Source organism: Mobula birostris, chromosome 13 (assembly GCF_030028105.1).
Source record: "Mobula birostris isolate sMobBir1 chromosome 13, sMobBir1.hap1, whole genome shotgun sequence".
NCBI classification, from domain to species: Eukaryota; Metazoa; Chordata; class Chondrichthyes; order Myliobatiformes; family Myliobatidae; genus Mobula; species Mobula birostris.
The window spans coordinates 45,524,628-45,530,562 of record NC_092382.1 but is presented as its reverse complement, the minus strand read 5'-3'; the positions used below and the strand labels follow the sequence as shown (position 1 = coordinate 45,530,562).

At 44.3% G+C, this 5,935-nt stretch overlaps 1 non-coding gene across 1 annotated transcript; it reads right to left on the bottom strand.

Moving 5' to 3' along the window:
- Window positions 1-5,319: 5,319 nt before the first annotated feature.
- trnai-uau (transfer RNA isoleucine (anticodon UAU)) lies at window positions 5,320-5,413 on the bottom strand. Its single transcript has 2 exons — window positions 5,376-5,413; window positions 5,320-5,355 (listed from the first exon to the last, which is right to left on the bottom strand). It is a non-coding gene; the product is annotated as a tRNA-Ile (tRNA).
- Window positions 5,414-5,935: the final 522 nt, after the last annotated feature.

Below are 5,935 nucleotides of genomic sequence, written 5' to 3'. Positions count from 1 at the left end.
TATGTGTGTTGCAAGAAAAAAAGGATACGCTACAGAGGCGTTCTTCTTGATACAAATGTAATCCCTGTTTTTCCGTCTTTGTATCATCCGTTTCTGCTTGGTCTCCGCCTGTACTACTGAAATCCCCCATTTCCATCTTTTGGCTTATCAGATCAGTCTTTTAAGTTTCAATTTCTTCCAGTCAAACTGTATGGCTACATTCTCCTAAATCTGTGACCCTGGCTATTTATTTTGTCGTTTCCAACTGAAACTCGTTCTAATGGCCCGGCCAGGTCAGCTAAACAGTGTCCCCAGACCACCAGGTCGCAGTCTGTTCCTTCTAAAGCCTGTTACTTTTCACATCTCTTATCTGAAATGGTCTCAGATTTGCCAGATCATCAGAAAATAAAACATTTGTTTTAACTGATTTGCATATTATTGTGCCTTCTGGAGAACACGTTCTATCTATCGGTCTGTCTATCTGTCTATCTATCTATCTATCTATCTATTCTATCCACTGGAGATACCTGCATGTGCCGGTTGTAAGGTGTCAGAGCGAGTAGACTTGACAGACAGACAGAAGCTCGGGAGAGTTCCTTAGTAAGCTATTTTGGGGAAGCTCATATGTGAAATGCGTGGGACGTTTAATTTGAGTCTGACCTGAACATGACAACCCCATCATTGCAGGGACCAGAATGGCGAACATTCATTGCTTTCCCTTTGCTGCAAATACCGTATAAGATTTTTTTGTCAGATACGTGGGGCCGCCATTTATTACAATGTTTAATTTCAGTTCGAAAAAAAAACTACAAAATTAATTGCGCTAGCTGGACTTTACTATTCTGCTCGATGCTTGCTTCAAGAGATGTTTGGATAAGTACACGGATGGGAATGGTACTGAGGTTATAGTCCAGATGAGGGTCAATGAAACGAGGCCACAAGGGCGGACAAGATGGGCCATCGGACCCATTTAGTGTTGTCGTGCTCTATAACTCTGTGAATCTAAATACAATGCAGCGTCTGCTTTCCGAACTACCAACTGCACGTCAGTAGGTTCTGAGTCACAGATTGTCATCATTCTGTATTTCCTGCGGATAAGAAGTACTTCACATATCTTTCTGAGCAGTGGACCTGGACTGATCGCTTCATCTTACTCAACTAGTTTGCTTATAACCTACTGAAGCCTCTTGAAAATGTCGTCATATGAAACAGAATCAACTTGTCTCATGAACATGATTGGAAATGTTGCATTAGTCACGTTGTTGATATAGATTGGCAACGATTGGGAATCAGCGTGGTTCCAGACACAGTACTTAGAACATAGAATAGTACGGCACAGGACAGGCCCTTCGCACCACAATTTTTGACGAACCTTAAACCCTACCTACTATATAACACCACCTCAAATTCCTCCTAGCGGTCTAGCAGTCTCTTAAATGTCACTAGTGTATCTGCCTGCCGCACTGACTCAGGCAGCGTCTCAAACACACCCTGCCATGTTGCAGACACCAGATCCCCATCTCACAAGCTTCACACCTGTACTCAGTCCATACCCCTCCTACATTGTCGTGCTCTTCGCTTTCTGTAGACCACTCCATGTATTTTGAGTTCAGAATGTTTCTTCTTCGTTTAACTTCTATCGCCTGGTTATCTGGGTTACTGTCGTCTGTTGTCAACTTGAACCAGTCGTCCCCCTTCAATAAAAAGGCAGTTTTCGCCCAGAGAACTGCCGTTCCCTTTTTTCCCTTCTATTCTCTGTAAGACATGAAATCCGTTGTACGTGAAAATCCCTTGAGATCAGAAGGTTTTGTGAAGCACAAACCCGCCTGTTTGGCATCAACAATCATTCAAAGATGAAGTAACGTAGATCCCGGTTCTTCTCAATTCTGAAAATGGTTGCGAACAACTGAACCTCGTAACGACGTCTGCATGATTTCATGCATTAAATTGCTCCCACATGCTTGACTGATTAGATAGTTACATTAATCTATAGACAGGCTAGCGCTATTGACATCAGTTGATCTGGGGTTGAGAGGGTGAACAGCTTTAGGTTCCTCACATGAATATAACCGAATATCTCAAGTGGTCTGTACGTACCAGCTGTGGAATGAAAAAGAGCCTCTTTCACCTCAAACGGTTGAAGAAATTTGGTATCTGGTCCCAAATCCTAAGAACTTTCTATAGAGGCACATTTCAGAGCATCCTGACTGCCTTCTCCAAGAGGGAGCGGGAGAGGGAAGACAACGAAAGCGATTTAAAATCCACCAACCTCCTTCTGCTTAAATAGGTTCATGTTCTCCTGTAAATGATGCATAATTTATATTAATTCAACTTAATGTCATTTATCTCTGTCAGGTATGCAATGCAATATGCAGCTGCTTGAAATGCGAATGTTCATGGCATTTACACCTCTGGGTGCCTCTGAAAGTAAAGCTGAACCCGAACTCAACAGTGGAGTCTCATATTCTTCGTAAATTCAGGAGACAAAGCAATGTTTCTGCCCAGGATTAAACTGGGGACCTTCCGCGTGTGAAGTGAACGTGATAACCACTACACCACAGAATCCGTGCAGAGCGGCCAGTGATCTGAGCTGTTGAGAAATGGCACGAACACCCCTTCCCCAGTCCGCGGTCAAGAGGTTGTCTGGAGGAAGACGAGACGGAGTCGGGGCGTGCGGATCAGAAAAAATCGGAGCGGATGGGGATTTTGCGAATTCTTCTGGGTTTCTGGCCTGTAGGGTGACGAATCTCAAGGTTGTATAATGTGTATACGTTAATAATAAATGTACTTTGAATTTTGTATCGTCTCCACTGCAGGTTCCCGTACTTCAATGTAATAATGCCCATTTCTGGTCGGTCTAACTCACATAACCGTGTGGTTTACCGGAGAAATCCTGAAGTTCAGCCTATGTCAGGGTTCTGTAAGATGAGCTTTGATTTTGGCCCCCAAGTGTTTGCGACGTGGTGGCACCAAACTTCACTGCACTCTGACCTCGGGTTGGACGGCTTCACTGACCAACTGGAAATTTGCCACAGTGATCGCAAGTCTATTTTCACTGTTTTAATATCAAGGATAGCAGTTGAAAATCTTCAAGCTGCATTGGAATTATGATCATTGTATTTTTAATCGACGCCAGCGAATCAGCATTTATAACGTGAATGGAATGTGGAAATAACTCCGCCCAAAACGAGATAATTCCTGCACAGTGGAGTCCCCGGTTCAGTCCTGGGCAGAAGCATATTTGGACTCCAGTGTTTGGGGTGAACTTGAGACTCAACTTGTTAGTTCGCGTTCAAGTTGTTTTTTTTTTGTCATTGACATCCAGGGTGTAAATACTATGGACATTCGCCTTTCCAGCGGCAGCACATTATATTTCAAACCTGAGAAAGGTAAATTACAGAAAGCTGAATTTTAAATATATATATATAATTTACAGGAGAACATGAACAGATATAAACGTAAGCGGGTTCGTAGATGACCGAGATTGCAGGACCCAGAATGCACTTCCTCATCGCACATTTCGGACTCAATGTTCAAATGCTCCACCACACGTTCCAACAAGTATTAAATTTATATGATATATACAGTGACATGCATACAGTACGCTTCTGTGGAGTGTTGGTCAAGGTGCGACATGTAACAGGTAGCAGAACTGCTTGCATTTGTAAAGCAAAAATTAAAACATCTTCGGTACTCTCGCTTCCACCGGTGTCCACACGGTGGCGCTGCAGCCCACGAGCTAAATTGAACGGCGCCTTTCAAATTTCTCACCGCAGTCTGTCTCGTCCGTTCTCTTCACCGCGGATTATAAATTAATTAAAGTCAGTGACTGAACCATGTGCCGATACATTTATGGACAGCAGGAAGTGTTACCAGCCAGAATTACTTCTGGGATGATGCCAGCTGTAGAGTAATGGATCACGTCAAATACATCCACCGAGTCCACCCTCACACCAGACAAGCCATCACACTGATATTTCAATAATGCTCATGTTCCAATCCGATCCGTCGGATCGCAAGCAGACCCGGACATCAACGGCCAATTAAACGACCTATTGTGATCGTGAATTATATTGGTTACAACAGCCTTCAGGAACGGAGTGCCAAGTCGATCGCATCAAAGGTCGCAGTGGAGGGAACACATTCGAGCCGGAAGGATCATACCATTGGAAACGAAATCTCAGCACGTCAGTAGAATCGGGGGTGTTGTCCTCTCTTTAACAGAGGATTGGTGAACACGGGACATGTGCAAATTAATATATAGTTCTTTCTTGAATTAATGCATCTTAATTTTGATAGAGAGGTTTGAGATGTCAGCATCTTGATACCATTTACGGTCATTGAGGCTACAATTAATATCTCTTTTGCACACTCACAACACGCTGGAGGAACTCAGCCGGTCGGGCAGCATCGGTGGAAACGAACAGTCAACGTTTCGGGCCGAGACCCTTCGTCAGACCCGAAACGTTGACTGTTCGTTCCACGGATGCTGCCCGACTTGCTGAGTTCCTCCAGCGTGTTGTGCGTGTTGCTTTGACCCCGACATCTCCAGAGTACTTTGTGTTTATAATATCTTTTTTGTTCGCCTGTGCCTGAAACAATTCGCCGATGCAAGTAAAGATTGAGTTTAATCGTTAGCACAACGAACCAAGGTGAGGTGCAATTAGCAGGAATTCTGCAGATGCTGGAAATTCAAGCAACACACATCAAAGTTGCTGGTGAACGCAGCAGGCCAGGCAGCATCTCTAGGAAGGGGTACAGTCGACGTTTCAGGCCGAGACCCTTCGTCAGGAATAACAGTTAGTCCTGACGAAGGGTCTCGGCCTGAAACGTCGACTGTACCCCTTCCTAGAGATGCTGCCTGGCCTGCTGCGTTCACCAGCAACTTTCATGTATGTTGCTTGAGGTGCAGTTAGAGTGTTTTTGAAACATGGCTTCAGGAAAGGTCTGGTTCGTTGCTTCAGCTTTTAGTTAATTGGATTGAGAAGACTGGAATGTGGGGGACACGTGATGCCTTGATTCAACAAAGAAACCACCTGTTCAGACACGTTCAGCAAAGGGAAGTGAGGCTACGCATGTTGAACGAAAGAACCAAACAGGGAGAATGCTTGTAGCCCCGCGGGCACATGCCTTTTAGTGAATAAGGGAAGGTCTCCTGCAGCACTTGTAAGCTCACGCTCTCTTTGCTCAGATCAAAATCAAAGGCGCATCGCCTCGAAGTTACATACAAATAATAAGCAGGGTGTCTTGAAGGCACACAATTAAATGTAACATATCAGTTGAATGCTCATCTTGAGAAACGCCCAGTCACCTGAGCGTTGCAAGCATTAAAATCACAAGTGCTCTAGTTGAGGCTCGAACTCACAGCCTCGGCATTTCTCCGCCGTGTACTGCCATATAAGTACCGCGCGCTAACCGATTGCGCCACTAGAGCCCAGCGCTGCAAACACGTGCTTTTAAATATCTAGAAAGAAAATTAGAAGGAATTCATATATCATAGATCATACAGCATTGAAATATACGTGAAAGGCCGTTTGGCCCACAATGGATTACCGTACTAATTAAAAAACAAGTCAAAAACATTCAAACTCGAATCCCTCTTTCCCACATCCCTCGATTTCCTTACATCCATGTGCATATCGAATCATCAAATGTGCATATCAAATACCACCTATAAATCTGTTGATGATGCAAGCATTGTTTGTAGAATCTCAGATGGAGACCAGAGGACGTACAGGAGCGAAATATGCCAACTGGTGGAGTGGTGTCGCAACAACAACCTTGCGGTGAACGTTAGTAAGACGGAAGAACTGATTGAGGACTTCAGGAAGGATAAGACGAAGTAACACATACCAATGCTCAGAGGGATCAGAAGTGAAGACGGTGAGCAGTTTCAAGGTCATGGATGTCAAGATCCCTGAGGACTTCAGCTGGTCACAACATATCGATGCAGTTG